Source organism: Notamacropus eugenii, chromosome 1 (assembly GCF_028372415.1).
Source record: "Notamacropus eugenii isolate mMacEug1 chromosome 1, mMacEug1.pri_v2, whole genome shotgun sequence".
Taxonomy (NCBI): Eukaryota; Metazoa; Chordata; class Mammalia; order Diprotodontia; family Macropodidae; genus Notamacropus; species Notamacropus eugenii.
In genome coordinates, this window is record NC_092872.1 from 432,922,000 (window position 1) to 432,942,943 (window position 20,944).

The following is a 20,944-nucleotide window of genomic DNA, read 5'->3' on the forward strand; positions in this document are numbered from 1 at the left end:
GATCCTAGTTATCACAGAATCCAACCCTCTATTTTACAGATTTGATTCAATAAGTAGGTGGTGTATACCATACTGGGCTAGGTCTTGGGGACATGAAGACAATGAAAGATCCTTGTTTTTGTCCCTACATCCTGTTTCATCTACTATGGGAAATCAACACATACTTGGAAAAATAAATGCTAAATATATACAAAGTAGATTCCCTGTGCCCATCCTGATTTGTGATTTTATTAGTATAAGGAACACCTGGTAAGGATCTCTGTGTCTTAAAAGAATTACCCAGGCCTGTAGTCTCTAAATTTTTTTGACCATGCACCCCATAAGGAAAAACAAAATTTACTACATACTCCCAATATGAGCAAATATGCTGATTTACAAATTATAAACATGTATTACTATACTAATAATGTGTATTATAAAACTTATACAAAAAGGCATTTTAAAATGATGAAATAAAGATGAAATAACATTTGATTCTAAAGTCAATAGAAAACTACTGGAATTTATTGAGTAGAAGAATGACATGGAAAAGCCTTCATTTTAAGAAAATCCCTTGGCAGCTATGTGGAGGATAGATAGCAAAGGGAAGAGACTTTAGGCAGTAGTCATTTGAGTAGAGAAGAGAATGATGGGAAAGATGTTGTGGGGGTAGAAATGCTTTATGTGAGATAAGGGAGATACTGAGGAATTGAAGATGTCACTGAGGTTGTGAACCTGCATGACTAAGAAGATAGTGAGGAACTCAATGTTATAGTGAAGTCTGGAACAAATTAGAGGGTTTGGTGGAAAAGATATGTGATCAGTGAAGATCACAACCCATACATGACTGCTCACCTGGTGAGATTCACTGTCCCACCAAAACAAAGCTCACCAGTTACTTCCCTGGGTCATAGATCGATCCTGCTAGATGGGAGGGGGCAGGAGAAGGGATGGGTTTGCCCTAATGGTGCCCACACTGCTGTTGCTGTACTTAGGTTTAAACTGCTGAAAGAGGACAAGCTCTAAGTTAGAAGCCCACAGGTTAGGAGCTTGTACAACAAAGGGAGCTTGAAGAGTGGGAGAATGTTAAGAGTGATAAGAAAGGTTGTGGCTGTGTTGGAGACAAGCCCTACAATTTGTTGTTGCAGGGAAATTGGAATGAAATATATCTTCCGTCCTCAGATTGTACATGCTTTGGGGATAGGTCAGGACCACCATTTTGAGGCCAGTGGCCTAGGGCATGGAAAGATTAAGAGAATTGCTGTAGGTTCATAAAGCCAGTTATGTGGCAGAAAAAGCTTGTCTTGACTGTAAGACTAGCTCTCTTTCTACTATACTATGTTGCCTTGCTATCAGAGTAGATACGAATTAATTTGAGGGGTTCAGGAGGAAGAGGGAGCAACACTAGCAATCTGGAAGGGTGTCCTGTAGGAGGCAGCACTGGAACCGGACCTTGAAGAAAGCCAGGGATACCAAGAGGTGAAAGAAAGAAGTGATATCATTGGCAGCATAGCCAATAGATTGTTCATCCTTGGTTCTCAAAGAGGACCAAAGCCATCACAAGGGTGATGTCTTGATTTGTGTGTGAAATGGATATGAGTGAGGCAGAGCTGAGCAAGTCACCAGCCTCCCTCTCTCCTTCAGAGTCATCAGAGTCTAGGGGCAAGACAAAAGTCAAGACGCCTGGCAATGGCCCTGAATAGATTGTACAAAGAAAGAGAAGTAGGAGATGGAACATTATATCCACGGAACATCAAGAAACCTAGTTTGGCTAGAATGTAAAGCACATAATTGTGGAATGTTGAATTAGTCTAGAAAGATAGGTTGGAATTAGATAATGAAATGCCAGAGAGGAGTGTTTATTTCATCTTAGAGGCAACAGGCAACCATAGCTTCTTGAGTAAGGGCATCACATAGTTTGACCTGAGCTTTAGGAATATCAATTTGATGGTTATGTGGAGGGTGGATCAGAGAAAGGAAATATTTGAGTCAGGATACCAGTTGGAAGGCATAGCACAATAGAAAGAATGTTGGATCTCATGTCAGAAGACTTGGTTTGAATACTGACTGCTACTTATTACCAGTATAACCTTGGACAAGTCATTTAGTATCCTCACTTTTCCCTTCTCCTTCCCTTTGGATTTTCTTTTTTCTCCTGTAAATTGGTGGAGTTGGTCTTAATGATATATATAAATTCTCTTCCAGTTCTTCATCTCTGGTCCTATAATAATAGGTGAAGGACTGACCTAGGGTGTTGGTGAAGTGAATAGGGGAAAGAGAAGTGATACTGTAGAAGTAAAATCAACCTGCAAATAATTGGATACAGGGTGGGAAGGAGGAGAGAGAGGGAGAGGGATGAGTACAAGATTAATCAATCAACAAGCAGTTATTAAGCATTTACTATGTGCCAAGCACTGTATTCAGAACTGGGGATAAAAAGAAAGGTTAAAAACAGCCACTGTCCTTAAGGAGTTCACATTGTAATAGAGGAATCAACAGGTAGATCTTTTGTTGTTGTTCAGTCACATGTGACTCTATGTGATCCCATTTGGGGCTTTCTTGGTGGAGATATTGGAGTGGTTTGCCATTTCCTTCTCTAGCTCATTTTGCAGATGAGGAAACTGAGGCAAATAGGATTAAGTGGCTTGCCCAGGGTCACACAGCTAGTAAATGTCTGAGGTCTGATTTGAACTCAGGTCTTCCTGGCTCCAGGCCTAGCACTTTATCCACTGTGCCACCTAACTGCCCAGGTAGATATTAGATATATAGAATAGATGGAATGTAACCTTAGAGGAAAGGCACTAGTACCTGTGATAATTGGAAAAGATCTACTGCAGAAAGTAGAATTTGAGCTGAATCTTGAAGGAAGCCCAGGAAATTGAGGCAACAGTGACAAATGTTATAGAGAAATCAAGAAAGGTAATGACTGAGAACAGGCCTTTGGCTTTATCAATTCACTGATAACCTTGGAAATTGAGTTCTAAGGTCAGAAGCCAGATCACGAGAGACTGAGAAATGAATTGAGATATATGGAGTTAGAAGCCACCAGCACAGAAAACTTTTCCTAGGAATTTGACTGTGAAGGGGAGAATGAGGAAACTGAGGCCCAGAATTGAGAAGTGTGTGTGTGTTTCTCCTAAAGTCACAGAGCAGGATTGGATGTTAAACTATAGATCTAGAATGGAAAAGTGGTTCATAGTCCACACTTTCATTTTAAAGAGGGGAAACTGAGGTTCCGAGGTTAAGTGGCTTGCCGAGAGTCACACAAGGTAATAAGTAGGAGAGCTGGGATTCAAACCCAGCACCCTTCCTGTCACCCCACACCGCCGCCTAATTATAATCCAGGTCTCTTTCCACTGTGCTACAGGTGGGGAGGGGTCGTTTCATGCTCATCCCAGGAGATGATACAATTGAATACTTTCGTCCTCTGGTTGCGCCTCTGCCTCTGCCAGGTGTCCACTATCTCTTTAAGAGGAAAAGTGAAGACGGACAAATTACGCAGCTGCGTGTGAACAGGCTGGCTCAGCCTCCTTCCAGCCGGCTCTCCCTTCCTCCTTTCCCTTGCTGCCGCCGAGCCAGCCACCTCCAGTAGGCGCTCCCGAGAGCGGCTCTAGCAGCCGCAGCGGAGCAGCCCTGGCAGCCGCTGCTATGGAAGCCGAAGCAGGTGATGGCACTAGCCCCAGAGACCGCTGACCCCCGACCGCCCCTCTCCCCTTCTGTCCTCTCCTCTCCCCTTAGGGCTCCAGCTGGCCCCAAGCTAGGGGCACCACCCGGAGTCTGCACAGGGCAAAGGGTGTGGTGGGGGAGGGGAGAGACCCCTGGCATGTTGTCCTGGTGTCCGCAGGGAAGGGGCTTGGCCGTGGGAGGGACCACCGGCTCTGTCCCCTGTGGATGGGGGCTCATCCTCCTGTCTCCTGGGCCGCAGGTTGCTGAAGCGGACTCGGCCGTCTGCAGCTGCCACTGCAGAGGCGCTGCGCCAAGCGGAGCTGAACCGTGCGAGCCGGTGCGGGCCGCTAAGCGGACTCAGGTGAGAGCAGAGGGCTGGGGCTGGGGTGGGGTGAGGGAAGATTGCACTGCATCACCGTGGGAGGGAAGCCTGCGGCCCCGGCGGGGAGGGGGAGGTGGGGGAGCTGCGGTAGAATCCCTCTGAGAACGCTAGGCCCGGGAGGGGTTTGGTCGTGACTCATCCTCCCCCCTCCCCTTCCCCTTCATTCCCCTGCATCCTCCCTTCTCCAGACCCCCTACAGCATAAGCCAAACTTAGTGGAGGAAGCCAGTGTTGATCGGGATGCGCAGATTAGTGTGTGTGTGTGTGTGTGTGTGTGTGTGTGTGTGTGTGTGTGTGTGTCTGTGTGTCTGTGTGTCTGTGTGTGTGTGTCCGTGTGTCCGTGTGTCCGTGTGTCCGTGTGTGTGTGTGTGTGTCCGTGTGTCTGTGTGTGTCTGTGTGTCTGTGTGTGTCTGTGTGTGTGTCTGTGTGTGTGTCTGTGTGTCTGTGTGTGTGTGTGTGTGTGTGAAGGTGCAATGACCCCCTAACAGAGATTGTTTCTACCCTCTATCCCTTTTTCCTGCATTATTCCTCTTCTGTTTTCCCTTCATTCTCCCAGCATAAGAAAAACTTAGGGAAAAAGCAAATGCTGATTGGAACAGGAAAGGGCAGATCCGGGTAGGTGAGGAGGGAGTTATGTGGGGTCAGACCCAGAAGAGATAAGGGATTGGAGGTCTTGAGTCTTGGGACAGGGAGTGGAGAGAGGGGTGAGGAATGAGAGGTGGTAGGGAGAGGGGAGTGGTGTGTGTATATGTGAGGAAGGCTGATGAGTTAGGGTATATGTGTGGTAGTGTGTGTATACATGGGGAAGGCTGGTGAGGTAACACCTTACCCTCCCCCTTCCCCAAGGTCAGTGCTTATAACCATCTCTCAGGAAGAAACACCGAGGCCCCAGGGTGGCCAGGCAAATCTGGGAACATCCGGCCCCCTTCAGGGTGAGAGACTCAAAGGTTTGGTGTCTCCTGGAGGGACCTGTGTCAGGAATCCCTCCCCTAGACCTTTATCAGGTCCTGGTGGTGATCTTCCTGTGTTCCTATTTTCAGACCTTTTGACAGATGCTGCTCTAATCGTCTTTCCCAGATTTTCTTTCCTTGTTTGCATAGAGGGAGGAGGCCCCCCTGAAACCTTCAAAGGACACTGCTATGGGGTTGGGACTCATCCTACAGGGTGAGAGAGCCAGGCAATCCTGAAGAAGTTGACAGCCCCTGGGTGCAGTGGGATATAGTAGGAAAAGCACTAGATTAGGAATCAGGATACCTGGGTTCTAATCCTGACTGTTGCTTTAGTAGTCATGTGACTATGGCACGTCACTTCCTTCCTCTGGACTGCATATTCTCCATAAGAAGATTGGATCAGATGATCTTTGTGAATACTGCCCAAGCAGGTCCTGAATCTCCAATGGAGAAGAAGCATGTCCTAGTCCCACAGTCCAGAATTTAAGCTTAGGCCAAGTTGCTTGGATGTCTTGTCTATCAAACCTATCTAAGGCCTGGTTGGAGCAGGTGACCTCTTCTGACCCTAAGATTAGACAATTTCCTGGTGAAGCACTGACCTTGTAGGCCTAAAAAGAAAAAGGAGATGCCCCGACATGTATGCAACCTCCTTTTCTGTCTCTCCTTTCTTCTTCTCTCCCTTCTTTCCCATCACACCTAGAACCTCACCAGTCATGTGACTGAACTGGGGGGGGGGGTGCGGAAAAAAGGGGGCAGGTGACATAGACTACACACACACACACACCTGATGGTGTTTCTGCTGGGAGATAATGAAGGCCCAAGTCTGCCCAGGAGGGAGGAAAGCTGAGGGATCAACCATAATAGAATGTTTCCATTGCAAGGGTTTTGACAGCCTCAAATGTAGAAATGCCTTCTTGTACTAGGGAGGTTTCTTGGAGCATGCCCCAAGAAACCTTAGGGACCCTAGCTTCCACAGAGGATGGAAAAGCAAAGAAGTTGGGGGGAGGGGTGGAGAGAGATGAGTCGTTAAGTAAGACTCCAATTTAAGTGTTGAACATTTCTTCAATTAGATCTCCCAAAGAACATTTGGTGAAAGCATTTCCTCATCGACATTTTGTATCTGTCTCCCACTCTATCCCCCCCCATGTCTCTTCAAAGTAAGATACTTTCTTGCCCTGGATATTTTCTCCCAAAATGTATTTTTTCCCAGTAATTACCATGTTTGAGTAGATAGTTTATAATGCTTTGAATTATCCATCCATGACTGCCCCAGCTCCATGCCAGAGAGAAATAGGGCCAAATTCAAGGAAATTGAGCTGCCAGTCCAAAAGAATGTACAAGCCTGGATGTGCTGGTGGCTGACAGATGTTTTATATGTTCCCCTTAGAGGCAGCATAGTGTAATGGAAAGAGTATAGAATATTATCCTTATATCAAAGGACCCAGGTTAGAATTCTATCCCTGCTATATACTTGTCCATGGCCACACACTTAACCTATTTGTGCCTCATTTTCCTTGTCTGTAAAATGAGCAGGACTAAAAATTTCCAACGATAATTTGCAGTGATCTATTTTGTAAGGGTTTTGAAGCACTTTATATGAGATGCAGTGTGGGATGCTGGCCTCAGAACTAGGAGGACCTATATTCAAATCCTGCCTTTAAAACACACTGGCTATGTGATAAGGGACAAGTCTCTTAATCTCTCAGTGTTTAGGCAAATCCTCATAGTTGCAGAGAAGGTGCCAACATGCATTAAGAGAGTTATCTCATTTAGTAGTTCCCTATACCAGTGAAATCACAGGTCTGTTCCCTACCCCTGAAATACCTTATATCCATTATTTTCTTTGATCCTCTAACTGCTCTGTAAGGTAGGTAGCATACCATTGCATTTCCAGATGAGGCCTATGAAGATTACCTCTGATATTCTGTGACTCTGTGACATGCGACAGATACCAGACAATAAAAGAAGCAAATGGGCTAGGACTGAGACATTCGCTTGTCTTCATGCCCTATTCAAAAGGCCTGTGGTGAATAACCTTCTCTGAACTGCCATTAACTCACTTTGTGACCTTGGGCAAATCATTTCTTCTCTGTTGGTGTCAGTTTCCTCATTTGTAGAGGAGTCAGATGACCCGGTTTTTGATCATCTCTAAGATCCCTTCCTGTTTTTAACATTTTCTATTTTGTATTCTCTGCTGGTCTTATGAATTGAAAATACAGCCTTGTCCTAGTATAAGGGAAAACAGTTACATTAAGATAACCTGACCTTACTCTTGGCTCTGAACCCAGATGGAATCATATTTAACTCTCCCTCCCCACGCAGACCAATTCCTGATATTTCAAGAATGCTTCATAGTCTCACTGGGTTCCTATATCAGCAGCATGGAAGTCACTATAAAGCTTTAGAAACCAACCAAGTTCAAGTCCATGACTGAGTCCCCAGGCAGAGAGGCATCTTTTCCAGTTCTCACTGCTCCCCAGTGACAGGATTCCATGGGGGCCCTTGGAGAGCTTCTTCCATGACTTACTACTCTGATTCCTAACATCAGTCCTCAGGAGGTTAATAGAGGTCTCTCTAGTGCTCAGAGAATAAAGTGACTTGTCTAATGTCACACAGACATTGGCTGATCTGAGATCAGCATTTGTGAGAAAGGGAGGGTCTGGATTTTTAGTCTGTTTTTCAGTCCTATACACCACATGAAGTCTTCTGAAACCTAGGTTGTCAGTACAGTTAGAGATCATTTCTGCATTTCCTGAGCATCCAGTACTAAACAAAAGTTCAATGGCTAGCACAAAGCTAATGCTGATATCCTGGGCAGGAATCCTCTGCTGATCTTGGGAAAACACAGTCACATTTGATATATTGCATCTTTATGTGGGAGCCTGAGTTTATCAGACCATTCCACATTTCTTATACCATCAACAGGTGTTTAACAAGTGCCTGTCGTGTTCAGCATCATCATACAAGGAACTTTAAAGATCAAATTCAACTTTTTCATTTTATAAAGGAGGAAACTGAAGTCCCAACAGAAAAAGGGACTTGTATAAGGTCATACAGCTGATTAGTGGCAAACCTGAGACTAGAACCCAGGTCCCAGGCATGTTCCTGTAGCAGTCCTCTGAATTGAGGAACCAAGTAATTGTCCATGAAACATTGTGGATGAGAACTCTCAAACGTTGGTTCAGCAGGTAGTAACTGGCTAGGTGATGTCTGGATAATTGTAGAGGGGATTTGCGTTTCAGATGCAGGTTATCAGCACTGACCCTTGAGGTCCTTTCCAAATCAAAGGGAAGAGAATTGTTCCTGCCCCCCTCAATCTGAGCTTCAATTGGCTTGTGGTGGAAGATAACCCAAAGGTTTCTCAGCTCTGGATTTTTTATGTTTAAAGGTTCTAATATTTCTGGTGCTAAGAGTTTGCAATTCCATGATTTCGTTTGAGCAGAACTCTCTCTCTGGTTACTTCTATCTGCACATGCCCCTACGGGAATGCCAATGAGCATAGTTAAAGCATGATTGTTATTCACAAGATCCCTTCCCTACTTCTCTGGTTTTCTTGCAGTCATGGTGGATAGAAAGGGCCAGACTTGTATCATTTCTCTCCTTGGCCTGGTAACTGTGGCATAAGTACTCAGGCTCCTGTGCCCCCAGTTTGGGATATGCCCTCTGTGCCCTGTCAGCCTGTGCCACTTGGTGTAGGGGTAGTTTTAGTCTGGGCTAATGTTGTAGAAGGCTGTGCCATCAAGGCCTTGGCTGGGGACAGTGGTAGGGCAGGGCGGCTTCTCTGAACAAGGCTTTGTAGAAATCCAGCAGAGGTGGGGACTTGGCAGGGCAGCCTGTGAAAGCTGGCACAGATGACTTCCTCCAGAGAGATGTAAGGAGAGGTTGTCTGGCAGCTCCTGGCTTGGAGCAGCAGTTCTATCAGAAAGCAGCTGCCCTGAGGCTGGAGCCTGGAGGTGCTAGAACTGGATCATCTAAGGGTCAGAGGTAGATATGTTGTTGGGGGTGGGAGGAAGAGGTATGTGTCGGTAAGGGATAGCAAAAGCTTTGGAGGAACTAGCCTGACTCAGGAACTATTATCTGTTATAGAACTTTGTGTTTGAGCTCTAAAGAACCAGTCCAGTGGCCTCATTTTCCAGATGAGGAAACTGAGGCCCAGAGAGGGGAAGATGATTTTCCCAAGATCGTTCAGGCACCAGAGCCAGCATTTGAATCCAAGTCCTCAGCTTCCAAATCTACTCCTGTTTCCAGGGCCTGACAGCTGCATCTGGCCTCCCAGAACCCCTGCGGAGGCCAAAAGGTGATCTACGGGAGGTTTTAGAAAGGATGAATTCCCTCCCTGCAGGAGTTACTGATTGTTATTGTACAGTAGATTCAGAAAGCGCCTCCTAAAATATTTATTGGAGTTCTGGGATTTCAATTTTGCATTCTGTTATATGCTCAATGAGTCTCTACTGCAGGAAGAAAGCTCTGCGCTGTGGAGGAGACAGGGTAGTGTAATACACAGTCTCTCCCCTTAAGGACTTCATAGTCTAGCTCTGGTTCTGGTACTCATATAATGTGGACAAGGAAATAGTGCCATGAAGCCCTTAGGGGGAAACATGAAGGGCTGTTAGGGAGAAAAGGATTGAATTTATTCTATTTGTCTTCAGAGCCTAGGACCTGTGGGCAAAAGTCACTGAGAGGCAGATATAAGCTTCACATAAACATAGTTCTAAGGAATTTTTGCCTTGGGTAAGAGGTTGGATGAGATTTATTAATCCCTTCCATCTGTGATATTCAATGATTATAAAGCATACATGTGTATAAACACATGTATCTCCAAACCTGTGTAGGTAACTCCCAGTGTGAAAACTCCCTCCACAGATACACATCAGTCAAGGGACACAGAAAAGGTAAATAACTTGTACATGGTCATACAAATAGTGTGTGTCAGAGGGAGAAATCAAACCCAGGTTTTCCTGATTCCAAAGCTGGCCTTTGTTCAATATGCCATCCTGGCAATGTATAAATGCTCAAAATGGTATAAACAGAAAGTAAGTATTGTTATACATTTTGAGGATACAAACATAGAGGACAGTGCTAGCCATCATTAAACCAGCCTGCCCCAAAGGCCCAGAGACAAAACCCTGGGTCTGCATAGAGCACAAAGCTAATTAAAGGCAATTGGGTTTCTGGCCAACAGATAGACAATAGCTTGGCTAGAAAAAAAAAAAAACAACTCCGGTAGAATGATAGGATTTTGAACTAGCAGGAATCCTTAGAGATGTACAGATGAGATCTACAGATGAGGAAACTGAGGCCCAGAGACAGGGAATAACTTGCCCAAGGTCATATAAGTAGAAAAAAGTTGAACAGGGATTTGAACCTAGGCCCTCTGACTCCATTTCCAGGGCTCCTCCCATCTCCACTGTATCATTTAGCACCATTATGATAGAGTGTACCAGGTTCTGCTGCCATCTCACTTGACCATCAATCACTAAATTTCTCTGAATCTCAGTTTCCCCTTTCTAAAATGGGTATAATTCCTTATGGGATGATGTGGAAGATGACTGAAAAAAGCTAGGTAGGAAAAAAGAAAAAGAAAATGCTGGCATGGCACTTAGAAGTACCCATTAAATGCAAGTTCGGTTTGCCTAGTCTGTTCTTGGTTATGTGTATTTTAAAGGGTGGAGCAGTTGCTATTTGCCCATGGGAAAGGGATTGACCTTTTCCCAGATTACCCTGGCACCTGGTTTTCTTCTCTGTGTCTTTCCAGCTGAATTGAATTGGTCTCAAGAAGTTTTCCCTGAGATATTTTAACTACTTTCCCCAGCCCTGCCTTCTAACCTGGTAGTCTGGCTCCTAAAGCCGTCCTACCCTCCTACAAAGAACGTCGTCCTGTGTAACTGGCTCATAAGCAGATAGATTTCCAGTCCTCACTGAAGCCACTTCCAGGTGTAGAATGTGGTCTGGGGCTCAGAAATGGACTTGCAGAAGGATCAGGAAGAAATGAAGAACTAGTATCAGTGAAGCTGGTTAGATCGTGATGTTAATGAGACCAAAAAAGAGCCAATTAGCTTCTTTCTAGTCCTAGGCCCCCTCCCTCCATCCCCCACAATCCTTTGCAGATGCATGCCATTAGTCACAAGGGAGACTGCTGTGAAGGTGGCTGGATGATTCAGACCAACTCAAACCCACTACAGGGGGGCACAACACAGCACCAGACTTCATGAGTGTGGGCCAGGGAGCATCTGTCCAACCATGTACACAGATTACTGGTGAAAGTGCACCCACTGGTCTTGAGAAGTTCCAATTTCAACATTTAGTAGTTCTGTGAGGCTGGGCAAGTTGCTTAACCATTCTCAGTGTTGATTTCAACCATTGTAAATCAGGAACAAAAAATATTTGTACTGCCTCTGTGAAGGGGCTTGTGAGTCAAACATTTTGCCAATCCCTGATGCTATTGAAATGTGAGTCAGATTAGGTTCTGCCCGTCACTTACTGTGTGACCTTGGACAAATCAATTCCTTCTCTGAACCTCAGTTCTCCCTTGCAAAATAAAGGAATTGGGCTGGAGCAGAGTTTCTTAAATTGTGCTGCCGGAATCCTGAAACACCCTATGTTTTTTAAAAAGAACTTTATGCTGTGTGTTAATAGTCATTAAAAATAATTTTAGAGGATTTTACTACAAGGCCTCAAAGTTTTGTTCAAAATTTGAGAACCTCTACTCAGTTAATTCTAAGCCCCTTCAACTCTTAAATGCTGATCCTTTCTCATACTGACATATATATTGTGTATATGTGCATAAACCTCTGAACTGTTTGAAACTCAGAAATGGTCAGACAGTTTAGTTGATTGTACCTGGGTCAAAGTTTCTTTCCACAGTTTAAGTGATGGTTGCTCTCCTCAGGAGAAGCTACTAACAACCCTAAACGAGAGCTGTGGAGTCTCCCATCATTTTGTGTTACTGTATATTCCCTTATTCCCAGAGTGGGGCTTGGAGGGTATATGCTTTGATATATTAAGTGATTCTTATAAAGCATTTAAATAAACAAGTCCTGGGCAGTCAGCTAATGCTGGAGTTTGTCAGTTCATGGCTACTACCTATCCCAGGTTAGAAATTGTGAATATATTGAGATTGTGGCTAAACTCTAGGGTTTGGTTGAGTTTTTAACTGGTATGTTACCATGTGAAGGGGAAAGCCTCTTCTAGGACTAGGCTCTCTTTAAATCCATTAGGAGTTTATGCAGATTCTCATTAGAAAATATTTTAAATGATCTAGCATTCATCTCTAGTTGGATAATAAAGTGCCAGTTACACTCAAGAATGATAATATGGTCTACACGTCTATAGTACTTTATGGATTTAAAGCATTTTCACATAAGTAAAATTGTCCCCATTTTAAATGTGGGAAAAGTGATTCTGAGACAGAGAAAATTATGTTAAATAATCTTTTTACCCTAGGATCTATGAAATTATTTTTAAAAATATTTTGATAACTATTTCAAAATAATCAACTTTCTGTGAATTATCCTATCATCTGATATTGTTGTCCTATATAATTTATTTTATGAATTTCAAAACATTCATCTGAGAAGGGGTCCATAGGCTTCATCATACTCATAAGGGCCTATGACACAAAAAAGGTTATGAATCTCTGACTTAGAATTATGAACTCATAGAATGTTTGTATTGAAAGGGACCATCAGGAACAACTTTCTCAAGTGGCCAAGGTCCAGCAAGTCATAAGGTTGAGAACTCAGCTACTGACTCCAGGTCCAGTCTTCTCTCCACTAAATGATATCTCAGGAAATGCTGTAATCAGGAAGACCCTCCCATGGTCTCCTGTCCTCCCCTCATCAAGTTAAAGCCAGCAGAGATGGAACTGTGAGTCCTGCTGAAATCCAGTGGCCTTGGAGGCTATGAAAGAAGATAGCAAGATGTACAGAAACTGAGAAAATTGCTGTGACAGGAATCAGATATGGTTTGTAGAGGGAACCAAGAGAAACTGGCAAGCTGTAAAGGATGATTCAGGGAAGACATCATGCCAAGCATCTGAGAGAATTAGTTTCACACCTCAGTTCAGATAGGAGATGTTGATCAGCCTAGACTAGCACCAGACTCCCGAAGCCCCAGGACATTGAAAGGAAATAGATGGGCCTGGTTTCAACGCTGCTCTAGCTTGGCCTCACTTAAATCCAATTCACACACAAGTCAAGACATCACCCATTATGCCGCAATGTCATTGATCCTCTTAGAAAATGCAGGTCGCACAAGAACGGTGACACAGCTCTAGGTGTACTGGGAACAAGGTTGGGGAGTATAAAATCACAAATCCAGGCCTGGAAGGGACCTCAGAGGTCATCAGGTCCTATCTCCCTCCCCTCATTTTTCAGTTGAGAAAAGTCAGGGGTGTTAAGTGCTTGCCCAAAGTCCTACAAATAGTATCAGAAGTGAGATCTGAACCTAGGTCATCTGACTCCAGTGCCAACAGCACTCTCTCCACTGTAGTGTGTGTTAAGCTTCATCTCAGGGTGAAAGTAGGATGGTGTCAGAGATTGTTTCTTAAAGAAAGAAATTCCACAATTATTCAGACTGACCACCTAATTTCCGAACATAAAACATTTTCTATTCATTTTATGTACTTTCCATGTTCTGGTTTGATTATAACCTTTATGTCGCATTAGTTCTACTAGATTATGAACTTCCTGAGATGGCCTTTGACTTCTTCATCTTTTTATCTCCTTCAAAGCAAAGCACAATGCACATTGTACGCAGTCGGTCGTATTAAAAGAGTTTTTGAATGAATGAACTTTGCAGATAAGTTCCATGAACAAGACACTCCACTTCTCAGCTCTGGGCATTTTTTCTGGCTGTCTTCCATGTCTGGCATTTTCTTCCTCCTCATTTCCACCTCCTGGCTTCCTTTAAGTCCCAACTAAAATCCCACCTCCTTCAGGATACCTTTCCCAGTTCCTCTTAATTCTAGTGCCATCCCTTTGTTAATTATATTTTTTATCCTGTATGAAGCTTATTTGTACGTATTTGTTTGCTTATTATCCCCCCTGTTAGATTGTGAGCTACTTGAAAGCAGGACTGTGTTTTACCTTTCTTTATATCCGCAGTACTTTGCACTTGTCTGGCACATAGTAGGTATTTAATAGATGCTTACTGATTGATAAGTTAAAAAACTAAAGACCAGAGAAGGGAACTGACTTCCCAAAGTTACACACTAGGTATTGTTTAATCTACAGTCTGTCCCTAAGAATGGACTGCTGGGAGCTTTCTCTCCAGAGAGGGCTGAAGGAAGAAAGGATGTTCCTCTAATAGCCCAAGGGGACGTGTGATTCTTGTTGAGTGATTGGCTTTAGCCAAGTACATCAGTTCACTCTGCTGGAGGGCAAGAAATAAATCTTATTTCTCTTGTATTTCCCCTGTACTGCCATTATCTGGGCATTATGTAATAGATATTTGGTAAATATTTGGTTGAGTTAATAAATGACATGGTGACTGGCTAGAGCTCAAGATTGAAAGGTCAGGGAAAACTAGATTCCATCCCAGAGTGACATATTCTGAAATGGAAAGATTTGGGATTACCTAGTCCAGAGAAGAGGATGAGGAGTGATTTTCTAACAAATGCTAAGAATAATAGACAAGTTCCATGCTGGGAATGATGGGGTTCAAATCAAGACATAGGAATTTGTTGAGGAAAACACTTCTCCTCCTCCCTCCCCTGATATGTCCTTGGCTCTAAGATGGTGTTGTGTTGGTCTTAATATGATTAAGGACTAAATAAGGGGATATGACCTGAAACTGTAGCAGGAAGGTTTCAGTTAGACAAGAGAAGGTAAATTCCTTAGCTCAGGAATTGTCTTATGCAAAAGTGGGTCCCTGATAGAAGCTGTGAGATTGCCACTTCCTTCAAGCTCTAAACAGAGAAATTTGAAGTATCTTAGAGATATGTTTGAATGTCAGATGAGTATTCAAAGTTCTTCCTAATCCTTGTTTTACCTCTTTTGTCCTCCAATTCCAAGAAGGTTGGAAATCTCATTTTTTGCTATTATTAATAATATATTGGGTACCTTTGGCAACATGTTGGGAAGAGTGCTGGACTTGAAGTAAGAAAGGCTTGAGTTTGAATTCTGCCTCAGTCACTTAACTAGCTGTGTGACCTTGAGTGAGTCACTTTACTTTTCTTAGAACAGCTTCTTCATCTATATACATGATATATTTTGTAAACCTTAAACTGATATATAAGGATTAGCTATTATTATTATGAACACAAATACGTCAATATAACACCACATTTCTGTAGCACTTCACAGTTTATGAGGTGATTCATACTCATTGCATCAGTGTAACACTGTGTTCCTTGTCATAGTTCTGAGAGGGTAGGTAGTGCCAAGAAGTCACATTTCCATTTTACAGACAAGAAAAGTGAGGCCCAGAGAGGTAAAAGTAAGTTAAGTATGGTCACTCAACTATTTTGCAACCCACTGTCATCAAAACAAAGGAACAAATGGGTCTTTTCCTCTCTTTTTCACTCCTTATCCAAATTCCTTAAGCTCTCTCTCCTCCAGGCTGCTATTCATGTTCCTTATAACCTGACTTCCCTGGGAGGCTTGATAGATATACAAACTGGCTAGCTACTAGATACTCCATACACTCTAGGGATGATCTGAACGATAAAGGAGCCAACTGTGCCATAGTGCAAAGAGTATTAAATTGAGAATCAAGAAACCCAGGTTCTGGTCTTGACTTTGCCAGTAATGTGAAGTGTGACCTTGAACAAGTCACTTCCTCTTTCTGGGCCCAAACTTCCTCTTCTGTAAAATGATATGGTTGAGCAGATAGCTTCTCAGCTTCTGTTCTGTCACCCATCAGTGAGATAGCATGATATAATGAAATGTGCATGGGCTGTAAGAGGAGTCAGAGGACCTGGGTTCCAGTCTCACCTCTGACCCTTCTGCCCTGTTATAACACCAGGCAAATCACTTAGCTTCCCTGAGTCTCAGCTTCCTCATCTATTACATGAGGGAGGAAAATGAGAGGGCCTCTGAAATCCCTTTTAGTTCTAAATTTGGGATCCTCTGGTCATGCACACATGTTTCTTTGTATGTAAGTAATCTGAAAAATGCTTAGGATAAGGAGTCTCTTAGAAGGCAAAAATGATGCCTTTGGGGATTGGTTTTCTTCCCTAACCAAGGGTCTTATAAAAATTGAAACCTTAGATTGCTGTGCAGGGATCTACCATGAGCCTTGATGACTTGATCAGCTCCAGAATGGGAGCATCAGTGGCCAAGGTCACCAAAGAATTTCCATCTGGTGGATAACACACATGCCAGTTGTAGAGAGGAGCTTGGCACTGATAGTTCTCCAAGCTTCTGGCCTGTCTCTGAGCCCAACGAGCTCCATCTTGGTGATCTATCTTCTAACATTTGGAGAGTCATCACAGAGCAGGGGGTATCTGGAGAGGGTTGGGGCCATTTTCCAAAATAGCTAGGCTGGTGGGTGAGGGCTAGGTACTCTCTGGTTTGGACTAAGGGGTCTGGGTGGGGAGTGCGATACAATGGAAAGAGCGCTAATGTTGGACCCAGAGATCTTGTCATTTACTAGAGGGACCTTGAACATGTCACGGACTTCTCTGAGGGATGTGGTTAAACTAGATGCATAAATCTGTGATCCCAGGGCCAGCCCACTCCTGTGTGTTGTTCTTTTATATTTTAACAGGGACTCTGACAAACTGGGATGTGTATCTGTAATGCTGAGCATAGTTCCTGGCACATAATAAGTGCTTAATAAATGTCGATTGAGAAGGGTTAAGGAGGAAAAGATTAGAAGCAATTTCATATTAGGATCAGTCAGAGAACTGGGATAATTCACCTGGGGACAAAAAGAACATTTAGAGGTAAGATAGTCCTCTTCAAATACCTGAAGGGTTGTCACAGGGAATAGGGATTAGACTAACTCTTCTTGGCCCCAAAGGAAGCAGTGAATGGAATTTGCCAAATTTCAGCTCACTATGGTAAGAACTTCCCAGCAATGGAGGGGGCTCTCTGAGGGTAGAAGTGAGGATCCTGTCTTTGGAGGCTGCATGGATACTTGTTTGGAAGGTTATGGAGGCAGTTTCTGTTTAGGGTAAGAGGTTGGACCATATGACCCTCTCAGCTCTGAGATTCTCCCCCTACATACCTCATCTTCTTGCCTCCTGTGAGGGTGGGCTGAGACAGTACCAGTCCTGCCAGGTAGAAGGTAGAATTCATGAATTCGAAGGTCATGTCAGAGTCTCTTTCAGAATTCTCCTCTTCCATCCCTCAGAGATGGGGGAAGACATTGCCATGATCATCTAGGAAAGTAGTAAAAAACTCACCTTCTAATAACAGTAACATTACATGACATTTTGCAGTTTATTTTACAAAGCCTTCTAGCTCATTATTCATTGTGATCCTCATTAGGAACCAGAGCAGGGCTTGTTATTCTCATTTTGCAGATCAGGAAACTGAGGCCAGCAGCAGACTGAGGGCTAGAAAACCTGGGAATTCCTGGCACAGTGTCACTTCCACTGCACCCTGGATCCTCCGTTTCTGTTTTCTTTGCTAACTATGCATCAAACATAGAATGCGTCCTGTTCCTTCCCCCTCCTCCTAGCTCTCATCTTCACCACACTGAGTCATAGCTTGGGACCAGATGTGCCTGCCCCCCCTCCCAATATTAGCCTCCTGGACTCACAGGAAAAGTGTTGTGCAGAAGCATCAGGGGGACTAGAAGTCCTTGAGGGCTAGCCTTGATACCATGACAACCCTTTGGATGCATAGCACCAAACTCCCAGGGCTGCCTCACCTCTGTACATGGTGCAGGGGGGGAGCCTGGCCTGGGAAAGGAGGCCTGATGTCTTCCTAGTCCAGGCAGTAAGCAAGCTGTGAAATCAAGGGCCTCCTTAAGGAAATCCCAGGGGCTGACAACACATTAGAAAACTGTTTCTCATTGAGGCAGGAGCTGAAAACTGATTCTGTCTCAGCTCCCTAGTAGGTCAAAGAGGGAAGGTTCCTTTGTTTTTTCTCACAGGAAAGGATATTGGCTTATTGGAGACAGTGAAGTCACATATTTACTAAGTGCAAGTGTTTACACATGCAGCATTCCTCAGTGCTTCTAGGACCTGTGGTTTCATCAGTGTGGACTCCACCTCCTCTGATGGAGCCCTAGTTTCTCATCCTAGTTTCATAAGCAGCTATAACCAAAAGAGAGGCTGGTCCTTAGACCACAGCTATGTGGTTCATTAACTGTCTCCCACATGAACCCTCTCTGGATTATAGCCTGCTAGAGTTGACAACCCTGCTAGCTTAGCCTTTGAAAACCCAAGGTCATTGCCTCACCTTGAGCAGGCATGAGAAAAAGACTTCAGTGAAATAATGAGTACAACAAATTTTTGTTCTCAGTGTTCTCTCTGGAACACACTCTCCCATCCCCTGGCCACGTAGGTCTAAAGCTCTTAGGGAAAAAGCCAAGTGTAATTAACTTCAATGACAGGAAGGTTAGGAGTAGGAATGGGGAGAGAGAGGTAGTATCATGTAGTGAAAAGATCTGGAATGAAATGGCCCCGATTTAAATCTCAGCTTTGCTATTTTTACTACCTATGAGCTGGGGGAGATGAGGCTGTCTGTGAGAGGTATTTAGCTGGGAAATGGTGAGCTCTTGCTTCCTGAAAGTAGTTCATCTCTGGCTATAATTTCCACAGGTTCTGGGCTAGAAAGTGGAATGGAATCTCCTTGAAGGCAGGCACAGTACAATTTCATTTTCATCTTCCCATCCCCAGAAGCTAGTATGATGCCTTGCACGGGGTTGCTGCTTCATAAACATTTGTTGAATTTAAAGTGTGATGAATAAAAAACCTTTATGGAACACCTACTATGTGCAAGGCCCTATGTTCTGGGAGATACAAGACATGATCAGTCCCAGGCAGTGCATGATCAGTGTCGAGTTAATGGTAGTATAACAAAGGCCACATCTGTGGGGAAGGAGAAATCCCCAAGGATTGGGATAGCCAAGGAAAGCTTCCTGGAGGATAGAGAAGGTTGTGGTCAGGAGAACTGAAGAGGTAGGAAATTGCAAACCTTTTCTTAAAGGATAAGATGCAGCTATGACATAATGGAGAGAGAGCTGGCTTCTGAGTCAGAAGGACTTGAGTTCAGATCCACCGTCTGACCTAGGCTTTGTGACTCTGAGCAAGTAACTTAACCCCTCAGTGTTCCCAGATAAGGCTTGAAGACTGTAGGTTACAGGACAGATGCAGACCAACGTTGGTAGAGGAGATTTTCTCATCAAAGAATTCTCTTATATCAGTGAAATTATAGGTGCAGCGTCTATCCTTTTCCCTTTCTGAGCATAATCAGTTCAGCTAGAGCATCTCCTTTGCATTAGCAAATTGTGGGAGATAAGGATGTGTAGGACTAGTCTAAAGGCAGCTATGAGGTGCAGTGGATAAAGCTCCAGGCCTGGAGTCAGGAAGACTCATCATGAGTTCAAATATGACCTCAGACAATTAGCTGTGAGCCTGGGCAAGTCACTTAACTCTGGTTGTCTCAGTTTCCTCATCTGTAAAATGAGCTGGAGAAGGAAATGACAAACTGCTCCAGTATCTTTGCCAAAAAAAGCCAAGAAAACCTCACATGGGGTAACTCAGAACAGGATACAGCTGAACAGCAATGAAAGGACTAGTTGAGTCCACAGGGTAACACAGCAGTCAAAAAATAAACTAACAAACTGACAAAACTAGATGGCTTTAAGAGAACCAGAGTGTCCAGAACAGGGTAAAAAATAGTCCCACTATGTTCTGTCCTGGCTAGACCCCATTTGGAATATTATGTTTAGTTCTGGACAACACATTTTAGGAAATGTATTGTCAAACCAGAGCCCATCAAGAAGAAGGTGACCAGGAAAGTGATAAGGCAGGAGACCATACCATGTAAGGATCAGTTCAAGGATCTGAGACATATAGCCTTTGAAAAGACCAAGGAAAGACTGTGATGACTATCTTCAAGTTGATTAAAAGTTATTATGAGGAAGAAGGACGTAGAACATGGGCATGTCTCCTTCCCTCTCTGAACCTGTTTCCTCCCTAGTAAAAAGAGGACAACAATACTTTTGCTACCTAACTTGAGGGGTTGTTGTGTTCAAAAAGTGCTTTGTAACCCATAAAGCCTACAGAGATGTGAGTTGCTTGATCTGGCTGATGTCCTAATTCTGTTTGGCCTGTGGGTTGGGGGAAGGAGGCAGATGTAGGATCAATATATAAGTAAAAGCTACATGGAGGCAGATTTCAGCTCAATATTAGATGACAACCATTAGAACTGTCAAAAAAAAATGGAATGGAGAGAGTGAGTTCATTACCATCAGATAGATTCAAGTAGAGATTCAATGCTCACGTTTTGGAAAGACTACAGAGGGTAATCTTACTTCAGGGATGGGTCAGATTCTCATCCTCCAAAGCCCTGACTAGTTTAAGATTCTTTAATTCTCTAGAATTCAAATAGGTGGAAAGCATCTCAGGTTGGGAAGAAAGTATGAGTAATGTCCGAGCTAATAATGAGTTCATGCTGTTCCTAGGGTAATGAAGAACTGGCTGAAACATGATTTTCATGGGACAGTTGGACATAAGATTGACCAGGAAGTTTGGGAAGACTTGTATGAACTGATGCAAAGTGAAGAAATCAGAATGAGAGATGACAGAGAAGAGACATGAAAGGGCATTTGAGTCTATAGGCTTCACCAGATTGCCATAGGGGCCCATGATACAAAAAAGGTTGAGTCTAGGGATGATTCTCTAGTAAGGGGAGAAAAGATAGGTTCGTTGAGAAATTTACAAAATGTAAAAACAAGTAAAAATCAATAAAAATTATTTTTTATGAAAAAAATAGACAAGGTTAGAGAAGCACCAGATGGAGGAGAGTCTTAAGGTGCAAAACAAAGCATTATGGCTTGATCCTATGGTT

At 43.6% G+C, this 20,944-nt stretch overlaps 1 protein-coding gene across 2 annotated transcripts in view; it reads left to right on the top strand.

Moving 5' to 3' along the window:
- Positions 1 to 3,536: 3,536 nt before the first annotated feature.
- SNPH (syntaphilin) overlaps positions 3,537 to 20,944 on the top strand; it is a 44,150-nt gene continuing 26,742 nt past the window's right edge. Inside the window, exons 1-2 of one of the 2 annotated variants that reach the window (XM_072631705.1) lie at positions 3,537 to 3,643; positions 3,905 to 4,006. The gene's annotated coding sequence lies outside the window, so the exon portion shown is untranslated. Of the gene's footprint in view, positions 3,644 to 3,904; positions 4,007 to 20,944 lie in introns of those variants that run through there. The other variant, XM_072631706.1, reaches the window with a different exon arrangement.